This window comes from Phyllopteryx taeniolatus, chromosome 21 (assembly GCF_024500385.1).
Source record: "Phyllopteryx taeniolatus isolate TA_2022b chromosome 21, UOR_Ptae_1.2, whole genome shotgun sequence".
Classification (NCBI taxonomy): domain Eukaryota; kingdom Metazoa; phylum Chordata; class Actinopteri; order Syngnathiformes; family Syngnathidae; genus Phyllopteryx; species Phyllopteryx taeniolatus.
In genome coordinates this window covers 1,055,202-1,069,188 of record NC_084522.1, presented here as the reverse complement: position 1 = coordinate 1,069,188, position 13,987 = coordinate 1,055,202, and the positions used below count along the sequence as shown (strand labels likewise).

The 13,987-nt window shown below is 46.1% G+C and overlaps 1 protein-coding gene across 5 annotated transcripts in view; it reads left to right on the top strand.

Annotated features, from left to right (window-relative positions):
• Positions 1-13,987, top strand: part of LOC133471197 (POU domain, class 2, transcription factor 2-like) — a 59,832-nt gene that overhangs the window by 15,356 nt on the left and 30,489 nt on the right. The gene's annotated exons all lie outside the window — the stretch shown is intronic.

Below are 13,987 nucleotides of genomic sequence, written 5' to 3'. Positions count from 1 at the left end.
ACATCAATTATAAATCCAAAGTTTTCACTCGGCGTAGAGTTGAAGCTGAACTGCACAGGCGATTGATCATTTATCAAAGAATAAGAATCACGCCAGTTGATGATTGTCCTGCTGAAGTATGCATTCATTAGCATATTTGTCAATGAGGTCATTTCTGCATCATTCCGTGCTAGGGTCACGGTCATCTATCGATTAGTGGATATTGATCCTGGTCTGGGGAAGAAGCCTGTGGGGTGGGGGTCGCTCAGGAGAAAGTTTGCACACAAGTGGCTGGCAGAAAACGATATTCTTGTCACGATGTAAGCAGAATAAGTAAGTGTTAAAGGCTTAAATAAGAGATGATATCCCATTGTGGTTCGCTGTGTGTTTATGATTGAACGTGCAACGTTTTACGATGCGTCCCCTTAAAACTCCACTCTGTTGTTTCCAGTCTGTGCACACGCAAGTGTGTGTGTGTGCGCGTGCGTGGGCAGGGTGTTGCATTCGGCAATTACGAGCAGTGAAAGCGATGCGATTAGCGGAGTTGTTTGCAAAAACAAATATTTGACGCTACATTTCCACATCATTTCAGTGTGTGGACTAGTTTCTGGGGTGCATCTTTGAATCGACATTCATTCATTGAAATAAAATAAAACCATTTTTGGGCTCAATCCCCAAAAATGTCCCTCTTTCACTAAGTAGAGTGCTTTTTTTTGTACAAAATCCTACTCAAATCTTTGTTGATCTGACTCCATCAAACAATTTTTAATCTGCGTTTAATCAATTGGAAAAACAAGTGAATTTTGGGTTTTTTTTTTTTTTTCCCCCCCCTATAAAGAATCCTACTAAATTCTTGGTAGACCCGACTACATCTACTATGATTTTTATTTCCAGTGTGTGTTTGTTATCGTTTTAAATTCTTTTTGCAGGTGAGTTTCATCACCCTCAAAAAAATGTCCGTTTTCCGCTAATTGCAGTCAGTTAATTTTTTTTTGGTATAAAATCCTACTAAAGTCTTTGTAGATCCAAGTCCATCCACAATGATTATTATTTCCAATGTATGTTAATACCGGGGCGTATTTTTAAGTCAACTTTACTTCATTTGGCATGACCCTGGAGAAAAACAGTTTTGTACTAATTACAGTGTACTTTTGTTGTACAAAATCGGACTTCACATGGTCAAATTTTGGTTACCATGCAAAAAAAAAAAAAAAAAGTCAGTTTTCAGTGTGTTTGTCTCTTGCTACCTGTGTCCCTTTAAAATTACTCTCTTGTTCCCAATGTGTGTGTGTGTGTGTGTGTTTAAGTGAGACAGGAGGTGAAAGTGCCCCCCACCCCCACTAGCGCTCTCCCCATCCCCACCATACTGGCTCAGGCCATCCAGGCGGAAATATCTAATGGCCGCCATGGGGGTGGGATGGTGTGTGTGGCATGGGGGGGGGCACTGGTGGATTTGATGTGTGTGTCGGCGGGGATGGGTAAATTCAGCCTATCATCTTAAGTAGGTGTCAGCAGCAGTGGAAAAAAATGGCGGCGGGTTTAATGAGAGCCGCTCGTGGACGTTTGACGGGTGACGTGTAATCACTGTTTGGGGAGGGGTCACTTTGTCTGTCGGTGCTTTAAGAAATGAAAGTCAAAGAAAAGATGAATAATGAATGAGCCAACAGTGAGCGGGGAGGACTTAATGCACTTTATTAGGTACACCTGCACCCCGTCCGAGGACGTCCACTAGACGGACATTCTGCGCTTTCGCTTTTGATTGACACTTTCAGAGACTTTTCATTTTGTAAAATGTTTATTATTGCATTTGAACGTCACATTTTCTTTTACACAGAACCCAGCGAAGCAAATTTGTGTGTTTTCGCACCGAGATCCTACAAAATGGCTGCATCGGAGCCGTAAAAAACAAGACCTGCTGTTTATTTGCCTTCATTTTGTTGCTGTTGGGCAGAAACCACGAATGCCTAAATATGGTCAATTTCATATTTTTTCACAAATTGATACTTTTGACCTGTCCCCAAGTCGTTTGGGATTTTGATGCATTATTAACAAATTTAAGTGTAGAAAATTGCTTGAGAACAAATCTATGAACTCTCTTGAACTGTCTGAGAAGAGTTTTAAAACTCCGCCTCACTCAGCGGGAGCCGTGTGACATTATGTCGCCTCAAGATTCTGAAGAGTGGATGTTTTTTTTCGATGGTAATGAGTGAAAACTGTTAGGTTAGAAACTGCACATTTGAGTAAGCCCGCTTTTCTAAGAACAGCTCAGTGTAATGCTTCGGTGCAGAAGGGACATGTCAGCTGCGAAGGTAACGCAGTGTAGGGATTCATTTCGGCCTATTCAACTGCTGAGTCATATTTTTTACATCAATCGTGAGTTTGGGAAGATGTGGCCCTACCCAATTTTGGGGGCGAAATTAAGGCCGGGTGATGCCACAGACGAGACGAGAGCCACGGTTGCCGACGCACTTTCAGACCTTTATTGAATGAGACACACAGTCAAAGGCATACAGATTGAGAAGACTCGCAAAGTGCTTCTGAAGTCACTCTTTAGGCCACGCCCCTTTTAAGGCGCACACCCAACACACAAATACGACAGTGCGGCCGTAAATGGATAACTGTTAAAAGTCCGCCTTGTCCATGTCAAGGCCGATGAATTGTTTCATCTACCCGGTTTGAAAAAAACTGTTTCAGTTTAGTCTCAGGAGAAATAAAGACAATTCCAGAAAGGGGGGGGGGAAAAAAACAAAAGCAAAACCCAAAAATGTATTTTCTATAAGCGAAGGTGAAAAAATGTTGCAAAAAAAAATCCTCCCTGTAAAATCTCAATTTCATTTATATTTAAGTCCTTATAAAGTAAAAATAAGCGCTAGATTTAAAAAAAAAAAAAAACTAAAGTATATAAAGTATATAAAACGAAGCTTCAAAATTGTGCAAGATCAAGCTATCGTCTCCACTCTCAAACGCTGCGGGCGTGAAACCACACCCTGCGGAAAAATGGATGCTACGAGGTTTAGCATCTTTCGTATGCCCGTTCATGCCTGCGTGTTTGAGCCGCTCTTGCGGGAGGCCAGAGGCGCTAGCCACCTGCTAGCTCGTGAGCCAGACGCCAAATGTGACACCGGCCGCCATTTTAGCCACGCTCAAAAAAGTCAAGGACTGTTTCACGCTGTATTCCCACAATTCAATACGTCTCACTTTTTGCACATTTGAAGCAATTGTCTTCAAACGTGTGTCGCGCAGTGTGTGGGGTTCTGCCGCTAGTTTCCATGAGCGGCCCACCGTGGAAATTTGAAAGCGCCGGCGTATTTGTGGACCTGGGGCTAAAAAGCCAAGCGTGTGCGGTCAATAAATGGATGTCCACACACCTTTCCTTTATTTCGCCCCCGTTTCCTCTCTTCGTGTTATTTTGAGATAGCTCCAGCAGCCACGGCAATTCGCCTAGTCCTTGACGATTACGCCATGTTGTTTGTGGTTCAATTAAAGACAGTACAGTGGTATATGTGGCGCCCCAAAAGGTTGTTTCCTGATGACACTTTTTTTTCTGCAGCGGGTTTTGTGGCAAATTTTGCAAATTAGCTTTGAAATTCATCCTCGTGACCCAAACGCTCTCAATTGGGGTCCAGCCCGGCCGCCGCCGGCTCTCCCACAGGAAGCGGCGAGACACACCGACCGCGTTGCCGTTTTAGTGAAAGTTCCGAACACGCGCGCGCACGCACACACAATACTCACTCCGTCCTGTCAGATAACAACCTCCGTCTCACGCTCTGGATTTTTTTTTTGTGTACCTCGCTGTGCCCGGAGGGGGGTGGCGCCGTCTGCGCCGAACTGGCCGAGCAAAGGTTCGGACTAATTGGCTGCGGTCAGTGTCTTCCTGGATCTGTCTGCCACGACCCGCTTTTCCTAGTTAGACAAATGCATCAACATATGAGTCTCAAACCTTCATCTTGTCTTCTTCTTTTAAGGCAAAGCAAATGTATTGATAGAACGCATTTCATAAACAAGGTAGCGAGATGTTTGACATGATTACAAATATGTTTTTTTAAAAAAGCTTCAAACCATTTAAAAACAAATGTGCAGTGCAAGAAAGATCATTTCAAAATGGAAAATTCTCAATCATAAGCATGAGGAAAAAAAAAAGAATCATTTTGAACCTGGACTTGAAAACATTGACTTGACTCCCGTTGACTCCCGTTTTCCATTTGTGAATCTCAGAGCTCGACTGGGTTGATGTGCCATTAGCATTTCTTTCATGTATACACAACTTCAACCATTTAGTGGTTTATAGACCAGTAGCAGAACTTTAAAGTCAAATTTATAGCTGACTATACATTTTTTACATTTCTTTAGTTCTTTTGTTTTCCTCGCTCGTCCACGCGCCCGCACCGCGATTGCCTCCTTTATCCATCGTTTGTATTTATTGCTTTCTGAAGTGATGACCTTCCAGTCTTCGATGAGGTTATTTCTCCTGCCGCCATTTGTTGTGGCTGATTTTTTTGTGTGTTCTCATTCGGCAGTCTGCCATTGCGTCCTGGGGAGCGGTCCGAAGGAAACGGCAGGACCGTCCACCGGGACGCAAAGGAGAGCCGCACTCCAAACACGCAAATCCCAAATGAGAACACTCGCAATGAGCTGCTGTATGCCGCAACTCACGCCCAGACCCTCACACGCAGACTAAGAGGCCAACTCGATTCCAGTTGTCACGCGCTAGGCCACGCCCCTTAAAGACACAAATACTGCAGTACGTAGAGTAATTACACTTTGTGAAACCAGTTTATTTCTAATTTTGTTTTTATACACCAGAGTGCTATTTGATTGGGACTGGAATGGATTAATGAACATTTCACGTCAAAACCATTGCATGAATAGTTTGTCCAACACAGTAACGTCACAAAAACCTCCATTTACACTGAAGTCGCGCTATGTATGTATATATGTGTGTGTGTGCTTCTGTGTGTGTCAATGCGGTTGATGCACGCAGGGTGACGATTCAATAATCGCACGTTAAGGTCACGTGTGCAATTTATGTGGAAGCGCCAGCAGCTCACAGCGGCCCATTGTGCGATTGGTTTTAACCTTCCACGACTATTGATCAGCACCGTTGACTCACCTCCTGCCGCCACTGTGGGTGCGCTGTGGATGTAAAGGAATGTGTGTGTATATATGTGTGTATGTGTGTGTGAGAGAGAGAGAAACCGTGCGTATGGATCGGGGGGCAGCGTTGTTGGCGAGCTGCGGCGCTAACGTGATTGCCAATGACAAAGCGTCCGGGCGGGTTTGTTAGCTTCGTAATGGGGAATCAATAGACACAACACAGATGTCAATACAACATGCTTTATTGCGTTAAGCTGGCTCGCGCACCCATGCCGGGCTACACACACACACACACACACACACACTCACATGTGCACATTAGACACACACACACAGGTTTGGATGTTTTACCTTATTTGTTTTTGCCATGTCAAGTATTTCTTGTCACATTCGACATCATCCATGGAAAAAGAAAACTTGAACGGCAAATTTTCAAAACGGTGACCGCGCCACAAATGTGTCGAACGTTCTCATTTTTCACAATATTATTAGGTGTGCAAATGTGAAAATAAGACTGACTGAAATGTCAAAAGTGTAATCACTTGTTATGAAGAAATGTCATCTTAGTGCAAGTCGGGCTGGGCAGTCCATTGATTAAGTTATTTTTTTCATCGGGACATTTTTAGTTTTTCTTTTATTTAGCGGCTTCCGTACTTAGAATGAAGATGCTAATGACATTTTGTTTGTGTATTTGAGTGGGCCACCGCCATTGGCTGTGTCAATAAGGATCGCCGTTAATATGAATGCCTAAAGTTTGAAGTCATCAAATGTAAATGTATATATACGGTACTTGCAAATAACATAAAAGAGGAATTGGAGTGACAATATGGCTGCTACCTGCCGCTCGCGTTTGAACTCGGCCTCACCTCCGTTGTTACCGTGGACGCTTTGCTCTCCCATTAGAGACACAAACACGCGAGCAGTGAAGTCAAGGTAAACACACACACACACACACACGCGCGCGCACACACACACAGAGGCCATCTTTGTCCTGATGGGCGCAGAAAGCATTAGCGGCTAAATTGGCTGCACTCAGGCTATATTTGACAGCCCTCGTGTGTGTTCGTGTGTGTAATGACAATTATGTGCTAGTGTGCGTTTGCTGCCATTTGTTGCTGCCTTTTGTGGAAGAAGTGTATGTAACCTTGCGCTTATTTACTTTCCTCCCTGTTGCGCTATACCTCCGCCAGATAATGACCCCTCCCCGCCACACGGGGCCACCTTTCTTTGATTCAACGTCGATGCGACTCCCAAATCGAACGCACTTGTAGTGTGTGTTTGTGTGCTCGCATGGCCGACACAGAAGCTTTATCGAAAGCACAAATGTCAATTCCCATTCAGACGACAAACGGCCACAAGATCGCAACCGCCTCACACGTGGCCACATAGCAACCCGCAGATAACTAGTGCCAAAGGTCACGTTAGCTTCAAGTCCCAAGTTTTCAAGCGCTTGAACACTGCGCTTTGTTTGCGTGGCGCAGGCTTGACGGCAGCGCGGGACGACCTTGCCTATCTTGTATTTAGCGCAGGTTGTGAAGCGACTGAACAGGAAGTAGCCTGGTGTCTTTTCCCGCTTGTTTGGACGTAATGTTCGCCAATATGTATTTGTTGCCGTTTCGGTTTTGGCATCGTCTTGCTGAAATAAGCAGGGGCGTCCATGAAAAAGACTTTGCTTGGATGGCAGCATACGTTTCTCCAAAACCTGTATGGTACATACAGGTTCAGCATTAATGGTGCCTTCACAGATGTGTAAGTTACCCATGCCATTAGCACTAACCCAGCCCCATACCAACACAGATGCTGGCTTTTGAACTTTGCGTCCATAACTGTCCGGATGGTTCTTTTCCTCTTTGGCCCGGAGGACACGACGTCCACAATGCAGGGAAGCTCCTTTTCTAGCCAATCATGGCACCCACCTGTGCCCAATGAGCCTGTTCACCTGTTTGATGAGCATTCCTCAACTTTCTCACTCTTTTGTTTCCACCTGTACTGTACCAGCTTTTTTGGAACGTGGTGCAGCCATCCAATTCGAAGTTCATGATTATTTGCTAAAAACAATAAAGTGGATCAGTTTGAACATGAAATATCTTGTCTTTGTAATGTATTCAATTAAATATAGGTTGAGCATGATTTGAAAATCATAGTTTTCCGTTTTTATTTATGTTTAACACAACGTCCCAACTTAATTTGGAATCTAGTCACTTGGCGGTTGGCAATTCGAGTCCTCGCTAACACGGACAAATTAGACAGTCGGAAGAAGCGGAAGCTCATTTCCGGTGTGCGTAAATGTCGCCGTGTGATGGATTATTGTCGTCGTGTCGTGACGTTTGCATTTCCGTTGTGTGTTCATGTCGTTGCGTCGGTTACCGTACATCTGCAACGGAGTGTCTCCGATCTAATCTGAAGTCTCAAAACTATCAAGGCGTTCTGGGGAGAAATGTGCTCCCTCGTGTCAGAAAGCTTGGTCTCATTCGCAGGTCTCAGGTCTTGCAACAGGATAATGAGCTGCTAGCCTGTACTTGCTAGCCATGCCCTTAATGACTTCTGGGAGAACATTTCGGAGGGGCGCACGTCAATTGCTTTCTCCACCCACGCGCCCTCTTTCCCGAAATATTATTTTCTCAACTCTTAAAATTCTGCAGTCGGAGCCGGTTAAACGATAAGCGTCTTACGCCGCTAATCCCTGATCACCGCCGCTTTGTCATCCTGAAGTCTTCTCCGCCGACCCGCCCTTATCCGCGGCACCTCTCTCACACTTTCTTTGCACACAAAGGAAAATCCGCTCGGTGTCGCTGTGTGATTGTTGGTCTCGTCGTCCACAGGTGTGCGCAGGTGTTGTTGTTGTTAGCTCGCGTGGTAGCTCGCCCGCCGGACCGCCTCACGGGGGGCTGCCGTAATGAAGCTGGCGTTCGATCCCCCGCTGGGACTCTGCGTATCCGCGAGTTGACGCTGCGGGATGCCGACGCTGAAGTTCTCTGTTTACAATAAATACAAAAATAAAAAAAAACTGAGTGTGCGTGTTTGCATGTTTGTGTACACGCTGTGCTTATGTACTACTGTGGTGCCTTGAGATACAATTTTATTTGGTTCTGTGAGCATGCATTCAAATGAATGGAAATGGAAAGAAAAAGCACTCTATAATATTTATATAATAATAATATTTAAAAAAATATTAATACAGTAATAACATAATTAAATGGAATGTAAAGAATTAAACTGTGTGCATCATGATTATTTCATTCCGACCGAGTCTGGTGTGCGCAACCTGGCCACCGAGGGGCAGTATAATAGAGACACACAAACAAAAATAGAGTTCCACAGCCACGGTAAGTGACTCGGTAAACTGCAGTAATATAAATCTTTTTTTTGCAGATATTGTTACATTGTCTGCCTACATGTGTTGCTCCACCGTTTGTGTTCAAATATCTGTTACTTCAAGGGTGATAGTGCGGATGCTATTCGTTAGCTCGTCTGTTTTTTGCATTGTGTGTTAGCATTAAGCTAGCAGGGACAAAGTTGTGTGGTTGTTTTAAATACACGACTTATGTTTAGTTTGACATGAAACAGCTTGAAGCCTCTTTCTTTGAAGCGGAATTTCTATCGGTCCGTTGTGGTCAAGAAGGAGCTAAGCCAAAAGGCGAAGCTCTCCATTTACTGCTCGATCTCCGTTCCTCCCCTCACCTGTGGTCACGAGCTGTGGGTCGGATACAAGCGGCCGAAATGAGTTTCCTCCGCAGGGTGTCCGGTCTCTCTCTCTCTCCCTTAGAGAACGGGTGAGAAGCTCGGTCATCCGGGAGGAGCTCAGAGTAGAGCCGCAGCTCCTCCGCATCGAGAGGAGCCAGATGAGGTGGCTGGGGCATCTGATTCGGATGCCCCCCGGACGCTTCCCCGGTGAGGTGTTCCGGGCACGTCCCACCGTGAGGAGATCCCGGGGACGACCCGGGACACGCTGGAGAGACTAAATCCTTCGGCTGGCCTGGGAACGCCTCGGGATCCCCCCGGAAGAGCTGGATGAAGTGGCTGGGGAGAGGAAAGTCTGGGCGTCCCTGCTAAAGCTACTGCCTCCGCGACCCGACCTCGGATAAGCGGTAGAAAATGGATGGATGGATGGATGGAAGCCTCTTTTTTTTTTTTTTAAGAAGAAGAAGACAAAGAGGAATTTTTCCCGGCCTGTGAATCTGCCGCTTGTTGTGAAACGTGAGTTGAATTCATTGTCCACCCAGCGTTCGTATTTCAAACGTTTGCCGCAAGTCAAAACAGAAAAAAATCTTCCGGCGATTCATCATTTTCATCAATTTATTCAAGTTTGTGGCTCAGAACGTATTTTTTCTTTGACTCATTTCTGCAGCTTCTGTAGTTAAAACTGCATCCCAGCTGATGTGCACTTCTTACACTAACAGCATGGCTGTTAGCAGAAAGGAGCTAGTTTACAAAAGTCAGTGTTGCCAGCGTAGCGACTTATCTAAACCTCGAGTAACTTGTTCTCTAGCGACTACCAACTTTTATTCCCACTAAAAATCGCAGGAGCTCCTAAATCATTTATACGGAGAAATAGAGCAAATTGGAGAAGGGAAGAAAATAAAGCAATCATTAAAAGTTGTTTTTGGGTAATGGCAATAATAACTATTGGCATAGCTCTTTAAGCAAAGAGAAAAAAAATCAGAAATTACATTTTTGTGAAAAAAAACAGATTTTATTTTACGGCCATATTTCCCAGCCCTAGTTTCCTTTGTGTAGATGTGTGTGTGTGTGTGTGCGCGTGTGCGGCAGTTCCACATTTAGCTAATAATGTCGGACGACACACGTGGTCGTTAGTCCAATCGGATCCTTTGTGTCCTCTTGGCTGCCGGTCAGCGCAGTTTTGGGGGCGACGAGGGGCTACTCAACCCCCCAATTTAATTTAGCGAACAGGATTTATGCTAATAAAGGTCAGAGAGGGACTTGGGGGGGCCTTGGCTTAAACCCCCCTTTGTGCTGGGGATGGTGACTGAGGTTTTTTTGTTGTTTTGTTTTGTTTTTGTGAAAAATGTAATATCATACCGGGAGGGGGCTTTGTATGTATAAATGTGTTTGGGGGAGGCGGGGTCTGCATGAATGAATGAAAAGAAAGTCAAGTGACAACAATGGAAGATGGAGGAGAGCGCCGGTTTGGGGGGGGGGTTGGGGTTGGACAATGTTTTTAATAAATTGGAGTGCTCTGCTTAGTGCTTCAGTCTGCGCAACTAACCTCACACACACAATACATCCCATAAACACAAGTTGTTCCAAACTGCGCTTAAAATGTGCAGCAACTCAATAGGTGAATCTGCAGGTCTGCGATGGTCTCAAGGCGCCACGAGACCAGCGTTGAAACTGCTCCTATTGGCCCACTTCATACTTGTTGTACCGTCAAAATGGGTATATTTTGTTAGGTTTATCTAATCCGTCATGCTGAATGGCAAATGTGTTGCCACCGGATACATCCCATAATTCCAATGTGCTTTACATCACAACGATACATATTGTACAATACAGCTGATTGCAGTCTGCACCCACTTCATGAGGTACACAATCTAAAGCAGTCAATGCAAAAACCAAATAATATTAATAATTATAATTCTTATTTTTTTTTTTTTACTTCTAGGTATTCATAAAACCAGACTGAATTTTTGAAACGTCACATCAGAAGAAAAAGGGAAGAGCTGCCTTTTTTTTTTTCCCAACTCCTTGATTTTAAATCACAACTTAACCCCTCGCACGCGCACACACACACACATCAGATAATGCAGGAAAACGCTCCCAGCTCTCCTCCTTATCACCACCATCCTCCTCCTCCTCCTCCATTTTTTTATCCTCTTTTATTATCCGCCGCTTCTTTACCACAAATGAAATGAATCTGTTGTAGCACACCTCACCATCTCGTCTTCCTCCTGCCGCGTCTCAATCTCCTCGTGACTTCGACTCGTCACTTTCACCTCCTCGCATTGCCAGCCGATCCGTTAACTCTCCTCAGTGCCCTCCTGCTAATGCGGGCGGCATTCCGCAGACACGCGCGCGCGCACACGTTTACGAGGCTACCAGGGGACTGTCATTCTACACTGATTAAAAGAGGACTTGGGTTCAGGGTAATTTTTGAATGAAAAATATAGAAGCAGGCGGACTTCCGAGTATTGGCTGAAACACACACACACACACACACTTCCGAGTCCCCAGAGCGTCTTACACATGGTTTTTAGCGTGATTTAAAGCAAAATGGAGTCGTCTGTTTTTGAGTGTGTAACCATGCTGAAGTACTACACGCACACACACGCACACACAGTGACGTTGACATGTTGCGGCGCACTTGAATCCAACACATTGACATCGATCTGTTCCGCGGTGACTGTTAGCCGCAGCTGTTTCTTTAGCGGGTGCACATCTTTCATCAAGGCCTGTGAATGAAAGGAGCTGTTTAAGTACACACACGCACACACTTTTTATTTCTACGTAGCGATTGAGTGAGACAGGCAATATTGGCAGAATTTAGCCTCGGTACGACTTATTACTAAGCCAGTCGCAGACAGAACTGTAAAATCATGGGGAAAGAAATTACAATTTCCACACCCACCTACCAACTTGATGCTCTCAAAAAAAATAACGTTCTTATTGGAAAATAACATTTTGAAGCACCACCTGCAGTGCTGTGAAAAAGTATTTTCTCAAGTTTTTATATTTTTGCATAGTTTCCCCACTTTCATGTTTCAGATCTTCAAACCTGTAAGATCTGAAACATTAAAGAGGGGAACCTCCATCCATCCATCCATCCATTTTCTAGCGCTTATCCGAGGTCGGGTCGCGGGGGCAGCAGCTTTAGCAGGGACGCCCAGACTTCCCTCTCCCCAGCCACTTCATCCAGCTCTTCCAGGGGGATCCCGAGGCGTTCGCAGGGCAACCGAGAGACGTAGGCTCTGGGTCGTCCCCGGGGAGGCGACCGGTAGGCATCCGAATCAGATGCCCCAGCCACCTCATCTGGCTCCTCGATGCGGAGGAGCAGCGGGTCTACTCTGAGAGCCTCCCGGATGACCGAGCTTCTCACCCTCTCTCTAAGGGAGAGCCCGGAGACCCTGCGGCGGAAACTCATTTCGGTCGCTTGTATCCGGGATCTCGTAGATCGACCGGTAAAGCGAGAGCGTCACCTTTCGGCTTAGCTCCTTCTTCACCACAACGGACCGATACAAAGTCCGCATCGCTGCAGACGCCGCACCGATCCCCCGACAAGACCCCAAGATACTTGAACTCGTCCGCTCGGGGCAGGATCTCATCCCCGACCCGGAGAGGGGTCGCCACTCTTTTCCGACTGAGGACCACGGTTTCAGATTTGGAGGTGCCGATTCACATCCCAGCCGCTTCACACTCGGCTGCGAACCGCTCCGGTGAGAGTTGGAGGTCACGGCTTGATGAAGCCAACAGAACCACATCATCTGCAAAAAGGGGAACCTATGTCAAGAAAATAAATACATTTGGGAAGGCCAGGCAATACTTTTTTGCGCTACTGTAAATTATTGTTAATGAATGAAAGACAAAACCAAAAATTGGCCAGCTGTAAAAACTCGTCAGTTGGGGTCCTGGTAAATGAAGGCACCGTCAACGTTGCTATTCACCAGTTCACCTGTTCGTGTTTGTGGCTTCAAAATTCTTTTGCGCTTTATTAGCGTGGCTATGGAGTGAATGAAAGGCTCGTCATGTGAAAAAGGCTGGAAGGGGCACTCAGAGGGGGGGGGGGGCGTGGAGGGGGAGAATGCGCACAGTTGCCCTTAATGGTTCCCCCTCGGCGGTTTTAGTGGCCATGCGAGCCGGTGCGGCGAAATAGGACAGGTGACCAACCCCCCGAAGAAGCGGCATGAATATGGTAAAGGCAGCGTCCGCTTGGCAGCACGATTCTCTCGCCGTAAAATGGCCCCCGCGTCGAGGTTCCCTCGGGGGTACGCGCTAAGAAGATTCCGCATTTAGGCCCAGCACTTCAGTCCTTCTGTGCTCTCTGGGGGGTTTGCAAGGGTCCCGCTAGCCCCTCCCCCTGTCCTCTCGCTCAGTCCTCCCCTTATCTAGCTGGCAGAACGGTGAGATTGCGCAACACAGCCTGGCGGGGGCTTACGCACATCCGGGTGGGAAGCCGCCCGGCCATCGCTATCTCGCGGCCGACCGACTGACTGACGGAACCGTGTCCGTTTAGCTTAGCGACGTGCGCCAGTCGCGAAGGGCACAGGACCTCCGTCAGCACGCAGGCACATACTGATTGAGAAATTCTACACACCCCTTTTAACATAATAATAATAATAAAAGATCTGTTGGATGACATGTGACAACAATCTTCTGACTTCCTTTTACATCCTGGCTAATATCTGGCAAGTATTGGCCCTGTCCTACATGTGATCACGATCTCCTTCCTTTTCTTCTGCCCCGATATGTGACAACATTTCTCCATCTTCTTCCTCATCTGTGCTAATTTCTGGCAAGTACAAGTTGCGTCCTACGTGTGACGACAATCTCTGGCGTTTTCTCACCTCTGGCCCAAGTTCTGCTCCTAAATATGACAACAATCTTCCAACTTCTTCATCCTGTATGTCCGGACTAATTTCTGGCAAGTGCTGGCCATGTCTTAAATGCGAGCACAATCTCACGGTTTGATGCTTACATCTGGGCTAATTTGTGGTCCTTCGTGTGACCCCAATGTCCCGGCATCTTCATACGTCCAGGCTGATTTCTGCCACTGACTGCTCGTAAGTGCCAGAAATTAGCTTGACAACAATCGTTTGTCTTCTTCATATGTCCGGGCGAATATCTCGGCCTACTTATGACGGCGATCTTCCATCCTCCTCCATCTGGGCTAACTTCTGGTACATGCCGTCCGTGGCCTGCATGTGCCAACAATCTCCGGTCTTCTTTCCGGTCACTAATA